The sequence below is a fragment of the Crassostrea angulata genome, chromosome 2 (assembly GCF_025612915.1).
Source record: "Crassostrea angulata isolate pt1a10 chromosome 2, ASM2561291v2, whole genome shotgun sequence".
Taxonomy (NCBI): Eukaryota; Metazoa; Mollusca; class Bivalvia; order Ostreida; family Ostreidae; genus Magallana; species Magallana angulata.
The window spans coordinates 30,722,731-30,732,043 of record NC_069112.1 but is presented as its reverse complement, the minus strand read 5'-3'; the positions used below and the strand labels follow the sequence as shown (position 1 = coordinate 30,732,043).

General features: G+C 32.1%; 1 long non-coding RNA gene across 2 annotated transcripts; it reads right to left on the bottom strand.

Moving 5' to 3' along the window:
* Window positions 1-5,877: 5,877 nt before the first annotated feature.
* Window positions 5,878-9,313, bottom strand: LOC128172562 (uncharacterized). Of its 2 annotated transcripts, none has more exons than XR_008242312.1 (3): window positions 9,107-9,313; window positions 6,730-6,882; window positions 5,878-6,403 (listed from the first exon to the last, which is right to left on the bottom strand). It is a non-coding gene; the product is annotated as an uncharacterized LOC128172562 (long non-coding RNA). The 2 variants fall into 2 exon arrangements; XR_008242311.1 differs by having other exon boundaries at window positions 9,132-9,300.

Here is a 9,313-nt window from a genome sequence, read left to right as displayed (position 1 = left end):
AATTTCCCAGGAAATGAATATTGCAATTGGTATTTTATTTTGTTATCTGGTTTTATTGTAAACATTTTCTGTAAAATGCTGTGAATCATAACGTAAACGTTGTTGAAAAAGCTTATAACAAAACACTTCTTTATAACGATTTGTAACCCTAAATGCGCATCAATTTCAGTGTCTCTATAAATTGTCCCTATTGTAAATGCATGTTTGTTTCAGAAAAGAAAAACAGAAAAAAAAATCATATTTGTGAAGAAATTGGATAAATAGAATTTCTTAAATTGATTTTTTTTTTCATCCATACAAATATTCTGATCTTATCTTAGAATTATTCATGTGAACTGGCACACCACCTCACCCAACGTAACTCAAGTCAATACATAGCATCAAGTCTGAGTTCTTCCCTTTTTCTTTAAGGATTTGAGTGGAAGACTGAGTTGAATAATTTAAAAATATAGTGGTCAGTTTCAGTCTCAATAGATATGACAAGGTGGTTAACATGTGGAACTCAGTACTTCTGATGTGTCTTTACTTTATGGAGAGTTTGGTTTAAATGTTTCCAAGTTTTAACGAGTCTTGCTGAAAAAAACACTACATTTTCTTCTTTCATTCAATCTATGTAATTTAAACAAAATTACTGTTGACCATATCTTTTGAGATACTTAAAAATGTTGACGCAAAAATATATTTTCGAAGAAAAAACATGCATCAATTTTTAAGGTGAAACATAAGCAGAAGTTGTAAAACTCGTTACGATACTCTGTCCTAATGATTAAGATGGTCTACGATCGATCGAGTTTTTTTTTCTTTTATTTTAAACAGTATATATTTCTTATAAATATCAAATATACAAATTAATTAACTGCACTGATATATTCACTGAATTCAAATTAACAAAGCTATCAAAAACTAAAGTACTAAATTTTGTTTTAATATATTTACTAATATTTCATAAGATTACCGAGGAAAAGGTCTTATAAGTGGATGTAGGTGGCATGCTATTAGACTATGAAGACGCCCCTCCAATAATAGTCGTTCATAAAGGAAAGTATTAAGTTCTAATTTCAAACCACTTTTGAAGTTTTGTTGGATATACAAGCACAAGAATATATAAACGCATGTTCTTCTAATTATCGATTAAAACTTTCTGCAAATAACAGTTAGTTCAAACACATCTTTTACAACATACACCATAGTATTGCATAGCATTAAAATCTCATAGCATAGCATTGACATCTCATATCATAGCATACGAATCTCATACAACAGCATACAATATCATTCGACATATCATACCATAGCATAGCATACAGCATTATTTATATTTGGTTTAAATGTTTTTATTTGAAAAAATAAATGTTCACATTAAATATTTGTGGTAAACTTTGGTTTCATATTATTTAACTTTGAAATGTGTTGAACTCTTTTGTGTTTGAAGGCGTTTTTGTTCAAATCTCATAGCATAGCATACCATATCATTAAGCCCTTCATTTCAATTTCTCATAGCATAGCAAACACATCACATAGCACATCATTAAAATCGCATACTATAGCATAGCATAGAATTGTAAAAGATATGCATGAAATAACTGTAAGCTAAGCGTTTCAAAAATAAAGGTAATCAGACAAAGAATGTAAGAAGAAAATAAAAGGACATCGAAATGCAACCCCCCCCCCCCGATAAAACCATACGTTAAAAAACCGTATTTAAAATGTTTTTGAAATCGTTGTTTTTATATATATTGTTTTGTAAATTGTATTATATTTATAAAACACAAAATATGTTCTGGAAGGAAGCAATTATGGCTTGTATCCAACTAAGAGTTTTAATTATTTTCCTGTTGTATTAAAAATAAACTATGATATTTTTTCATCATCTACAGAAGTAACACAAGGAAATTAATTAGTTTGAGCAAAATGAATTCAGGAAGAGATTGTAGTTAATTTTTTTTACATCAAGGATGTTGTCTAATTGAAAATACAAACATCACATATGCCAAAAATATGGTCAACAATATTCTATTTATAAGTCTGTCGGATGTCACGTATAGTGGAGTATTGTGTCAATGATAAGCAATCCTTTCTGGGGGAGACAATTTGTCTGGGTTTTATAATGAACAACTTTGCATAGCGCTGTCATATTAGCTTAAATCCGTTATGTTCGTTATAATGTTGAAACATTAAATTTTTTGAAAGTTGAGTTTCGCAGATGCCTTCTGTACATATTTTCTTCGCCCAGGAACTAACATTAACAACAAATTATGAAATTTTCTCGTATGTCTTACATCAAACCGACTTAAATGGCCCAACAGTGTATTTTCCACTTAAGTATTGTAAAGCTTTAATCAATTAACAAGTGAATTGTGTTCAACCTAAGAAGCGGGAATCGCATAAAAAGTATTCTTTACTAAGGCCATACCAGGACTTGAATTTAAGTTATCAGATTTAACAAGTAACAAGTTCCGTTTTAGCTTCCAAAGCACTCTGAATCATAGATATTATTGCAAAATAATGTTATATGGTCAATTGGTCACATGATAATATATGTGCAATAACTTAACTAATCTTATGCAAGAAATATAACATTTGGTTTATATTATTGTTGGCAATTTTGAATTCATTTCATATCAAAAATTGCCAAAAGAAAGCAAATACATGTCAATAGTAGCATTTGCTAATAACTGAATGGTGTATATTGACATCTAAGGTATTAAAAGCCACTTCAGTAGTTAAACGTCATTTTCTAATTAATTAATTCATACAAAGTCGTTGATTAATTAAATAATGTTACCTAACAGTAAAGCGTAACGGGTAAGAATGTTAACTACGTGTCTGTACGTTAAAATCCTTTAAGTTTTGAAAACTTATTTTGTTCGGCCAAATACATGTATTGAAGTTTTCAAAATTCTAAAGCATCACCGTGAAAGAATATTGATTATAACGGACTTTTATCCACATAAATATCGATATGTGTCTTCTACTACCTTAAAACATTGGGGTGGGGGGTGTCAGAGTAATACATGTAATTGTGTTTGCATGGGGGGGGGGGGATTGGGATCCGATATGTATTTTCGGTAATTTTACTATAATTATAAATGAAGTGGGAGGAGGGTCTAGATCCCTAAACTCCTAACCATTCTCTCGAAATCCGTGCACACAATGATGTTGACACCTAAAATAAATGTAATGCCGGCAAACATCGAGGGGAGGTGGTATAATTAAATGTTGTTTGTAGTAATTATATAGATCATACTTTCTATGATATGAAATGTTTAGGTTATTGATTAACTTAAAATTCACATGCTAATATCAACTAAACACAACTCTTTCTGAAACATATCTTTTTAATCGAGGAAAGAAATGAAACTACAGTCTCTGAAACGTTCTACTTTCCCATTTTTCCGTGCGTTTACCGTGTTCTCCGCTCCATTCACGCTGACCACTGAAAAGCGCGGTGCATTCACAAAGCGTTTACCTTGTGTTCCCCGTTCCTTTAGCGTTAATTTTCCGTTCAGTCCGACATTATTTTTTTTACTGACGAAACACAATGTAAGGATAACTTCGAAAAAAGCCCTCCGTATAAATCGTTCATCTTGCATTCACATTATGTTTACATATCGTTCACCCTGCCATCCATTTTGCGCACGAGTTTTCGCTCCATTTGTGTTCTGCGTTCGCTAAGCGTTCATAAGCGCGCACTACATTCCGTTTAGCGTTCACTAATTGTTCAGTCCGATACGATTTTATTTAGGCTGATAACAATGCATACCTAGTTTATACAGTAGTTTATCTGTTATTTTTTCCTGATTACCGACGAAACACAATGTACAGACCCTGAAATGTGCTACGTACCTCACCAGTTGCACGGTTCAGTTGGGTACCCTTTTTTACAGTTCGCTTTTTGAACGGTACGCTTCGTTTTGTGGACGGAACGGTTCGATTCTTGCACAGTACGCTTTGCTGAAAAAAAGTTGCACGCTTTGTGAACGGTTTGCGCGCTTCATTAATGAGGTAGGCGTGACCTGAACGCTTTGATTTTTCTAAAAAAAAAAAAAACTTTGTATAGTTTTTGCCCGATCTACTTTAGCAAGGTGGTAATTATGACAAGAATTGTTTTTTTTTATTTATATGATATATTATAAATGTATTTCAATCTATTTGAAATTAAAAGTTCAATTTGTTCTCTCTAAAAAAAAAACTTATTTAAATAGCTTATCTAATCACAATGTGTGTACATTTCAATTTTCCGTTTCTCACTTTATTTAGGAAATTGAATGCAAGGATTTAGAGGATATACATTTGTAAGAATGATATCAAATTACTAAGCAACCTTTTGGTAATAATCATTCATAAAATGTGAATGAATGATACCAAGTAAATAGATGTGTCCAATCTATACAATATTTAGCGATAAACGTCAGAGTATTTTTCGTTCCGTTCCGTTTTCCGTTCTGCGTTTTAGCAACACTCTTAATTAGTCATCATGCGTTCTTGAATACCCGTTCTGAAAAGTTATACTGTAGAAGCAGAAATATTCGTTGAGGATTTAATTTCGTTTTTTTCGTTGGCAATATAAATCAACGAAATTAAATCCATGACGAATTTTTAACCCTGGTATTAATGAATACAACAAGATTACGATATGACGAAATTAAATGACAACGAAATCATGTTTGGTTTAAAAACAACGAAATTTTGACCCAACAAAAATATATGTTTCTACAGTACTTATCAAAACCTAACTCGCATAAACAATCGGCTAATTTTATTCATTCAATATTTCTCATATCGAAAATGCAGATTTAAGCAGTTATTCTGGTGCAGGATTTTATAGTCTGTGCCAAAATATTGCTTCCATCCCATTTTGATGATTTTTAGTAAATATACACATACCTGTGAATGAAGTATACTTGAAATCGAGGAAATGGAAAATATCCAAGATATCTTCATTGATAAATTATCCCTTTTCACTCATAAAAGTGTACAGGGAGGAAAACAAATTTCTTACGGAAATTTAAAATGGGAAATGTTTACATCCTTTCTCCATTCGGAAGTACTTGGGACACTTCGCTCAATTTTTCAACATTATCATCCGGGCTTATTAATAGCTGATGCAATGCAAAATCTACGTAGACTTTCTATTTTGGGATGTGTATTGAAACCTGGAGCGGTAGAGGGGGCGTTTCAAAACAGATAATCAGGACATTTTTCATATTAGTTGATGAACGTTGTTTGGGCACAAAGGTATTCATTATTATCGAAATATCAAGCGAAAACTCAGGACAGAGTATAGTAGATTTAATGCATTTTAAATTGCTTTTATATATTAGTCCTTTTTAAGAATGAAGGGATAAACAATTATAAATAAATCCCCCCCCCCCCCGCCCCTAAAAAAATATTTGCATCACTTTACTCTACACAGGGAAAAGTGGCTCGCATAATTTTCATGCGATTTCCTTTTTGCATGAAAATCATGCGCTAATCATGCGAAAATCAGATGAAAAGTTTTTCATGCAAATATCATGCGAATATGTTCGCATGATATTCGCATGAAAAATGTACAATTTTCATGCCAATAATTTTTCGTATGTTTTTCATGCGATTAGATATTTGTGTCATATTCATATAAAATTCATGCAAAATTCACATGAAAATTGCATGTTTTTCATATAAAAATTTAATTATGACAAATCAATTTATAATACTAGTTATACATACTAGACACATACTAGTGTCTTTTTTTTTTTTAACAAATTTGACATTAAGACAACTAAACAATTTCTACATGTGTTGGAATTAATACATGTATAAATAAAAATTAGAATAGAGTTTACATTTTATCAAAATATAAATGTTTTCAAAACTTTTCAAGTCTTTGTTTATGTAAACATGTCAAACTTTTCCTTTACAATAGTCATTCACACCAACTGAGAGTTATATCTCTCTTCTTAGAAGGTCAGTAAACATTAAGATTTTATTACATGTGTAATACTGTGCTGATTGCATTGGTCATTATTTAGGATACATACTTTAAGTCTTATGTTTTTGAGATACAATTTATGAGTTTGCGTGTACCAAACCTGTTGAACGCAGTAAGTGAATTACATGTAGGAAAATTTCCAGCTATATATTCAAACATAAAATTAATTATTTCTATGCTAAACAATGAAAATTCACTGAAAATTGTTAACATTGTGATACAAGTTTTCCATGATTCCAAGTGATATTGCACAGATGACAGTGTATTTCAAAAGAATCCAGGCCTTTGTGGTCTCAAGTGTCAGTGTGTACCAATGTTATTGGACTGATGTTGGTGTAATCACTCTGGTGTCTGTATCATGTGCCTTTATCTTCCTTCTTCTGTAGCATGTCTCTTTATCCCTCTCCATATTTAAATATCTTTGTCAACCTTGTGTATATGCAAAACAAAATATAATTCATAATAAAACATGCAAACAAATGTACATGTATTGAGTACATGTATAACAGCGTAAAAGCACAAGATTTATACACTCAGATAAAATTTAAAAAAACAAAACAATCATAATGTATCTCTGTATTGAAATAACTTACAGTATGTTTTATTGATCAAAAGCAAATGAGATCAAGAGGTATGTCCAACCTCTTTTATCAAATATATGTTAATCCATGTCTGATTTTATATACATGTAATTACAAACTTTAGAAATATTCAAAACGCAAGGCATAGGCATATTTCACCAAATAAATACTTACATGGTATCATCATATGGACAGTTTGTTGTGCATGATTTCCCAAGTGATATACATGTATGTTATTGTTATAGCCATCATATATACAACATATACTGGAGAGGCATTCACCTATTCTTCTGTCTGTGTAACATTGCTTCGGATCTTAAAACAACCCTGTAGAAAAAAAAATAAAATGTTATGAACATTTTCACACTGCATATATACTCCTATAAATGGATTCACCGTGACAATATGCACAAAAATTATACATGTAGACCGGATCTAGGAGGGGTCAAGGGGATCCAGACCCCCTAAAAAACTCTTTAATTTTAAATTATAAAATTCATAAAAATATGGCTTACTCCCCCTCCCAACCTTGTTACTCAATCAACCCCCCCCCCCCCCGTCCGAATTTTTTTTTCTGGATCCGCACTTGAAATCAGATTGCATGCTTGCAACCGCATGTTTAAAATATATATCTGCAGATTTATTTCGTAATAATTACGGTTACACTGTGTTCATTCATTCTTGTATAAGAAATACACAATAGATAAAAATTTATCCGAAGCTCTTCGGAGAAAATTGACAGACCCTCTGTCAACCCGAATTTCCCCGTTTATTGTATAGTTACATGTAAAGACCTGCATCTAAGTTTAACAAGATATCTGTGAGCCAATGCTCACTAGTGATACCCCCGCTCTGATGTGAATATGCAAAATAAGCAAAGTCGACATTTAACAGAAAGCTGGCATCCGATTGGTACAGAAATATATCCCACAATATGGCATGCCTAAACAAATAGTGTGTTAAAATTTCAAACATCTGCGATAAATAGCTGCTGAAAAATCTTTGAGGAAAATTTGTTTGAAAATTTTGGCTAAAATAAACAAAGTACTCATTTAACAGGAAGATGACGTCCGATTGGTACAAAAATATATCCCACGATATGGCATGCCTTAAAAAATACTGTGTTAAAATTTAAAGCATCTCCGATAAATAGCTGCTGAGAAATCTTTGACGAAAATTTGTTTGAAAATTTTGGCAAAAAATAAACAAAGTCATTATTTAACAGGAAGTTGACGTCTGATTGATACAAAAATATATCCCACAATATGGCATGCCTAAACAAATAGTGTGTTAAAATTTCAAGCATCTGCGATAAATAGCTGCTGAGAAATCTTTGACGAAAATTTGTTTGAACATTTTGGTTAAAAAATAAGCAAAGTCGTCATTTAACAATAAGTTGACGTCCGATTGGTACAAAAATATATCCCACGATATGGCATGCCTTAACAAACACTGTGTTAAAATTTCAAGCATCTGCGATAAATAGTTGCTGAGAAATCTTTGACGAAAATTTGTTTGAAAATTTGGTTAAAAAATAAGCAAAGTTGTCATTTAACAGGAAGTTGACGTCCGATTGATACAAAAATATATCCCATGATATGGCATGCCTAAACAAATAGTGTGTTAAAATTTCAAGCATCTGCGATAAATAGTTGCTGAGAATTCTTTGACGAAAATTTGTTTGAACATTTTGGTTAAAAAATAAGCAAAGTCGTCATTTAACAATAAGTTGACGTCCGATTGGTACAAAAATATATCCCACGATATGGCATGCCTTAACAAACACTGTGTTAAAATTTCAAGCATCTGCAATAATTAGTTGCTGAGAAATCTTTGACGAAAATTTGTTTGAAAATTTGGTTAAAAAATAAGCAAAGTTGTCATTTAACAGGAAGTTGACGTCCGATTGATACAAAAATATATCCCATGATATGGCATGCCTAAACAAATAGTGTGTTAAAATTTCAAGCATCTGCGATAAATAGTTGCTGAGAATTCTTTGACGAAAATTTGTTTGAAAATTTTGGCAAAAAATAAACAAAGTCGTCATTTAACAGGAAGTTGATGTCTGATTTGTACAAAAATATATCCCACGATATGGCATGCCTATACAAATACTGTGTAAAAATTTCAAGCATCTGCGATAAACAGTTGCTGAAAAATCTTTGACGAAAATTTGTTTGAAAATTTTGGTTAAAAAATAAGCAAAGTCGTCATTTAACAGGAAGTTGACGTCCGATTGGTACAAAAATATATCCCACGATATGGCATGCCTTAACAAACACTGTGTTAAAATTTCAAGCATCTGCAATAAATAGTTGCTGAGATAAATGCGACAGAAATTTTTGTTACGGACGGACAGACAGACAGACGGACAGACAGACAGACTGACAGACAGACGGACGGACAGACAGACAAACAAGGGTAAAACAGTATACCCCCTCTCCTTCGGAGCGGGGGTATAATAATAACAGTAGATTTTTAAGTGTTTAAACACGTATCTGGAAACGTTAGTTAACATATAACATGTAAACATAGAATATGCACACACTTGAAACATCGTAGTTCTAGGGTACCTGCATGTTGACGATCCGCTCCTCTCCTATCCAGGATCACGAACTTTTCAATCGCTGAGTATATAATAGTACGTTAGATCGGACACATCTTGATGATGCTGATGTAAAGTTTCTGCTGGCTTGCATCACTGATCAGCCAGTGCCGATGTACATAACTTTGCAGCTAGAGAATATTCAATTCA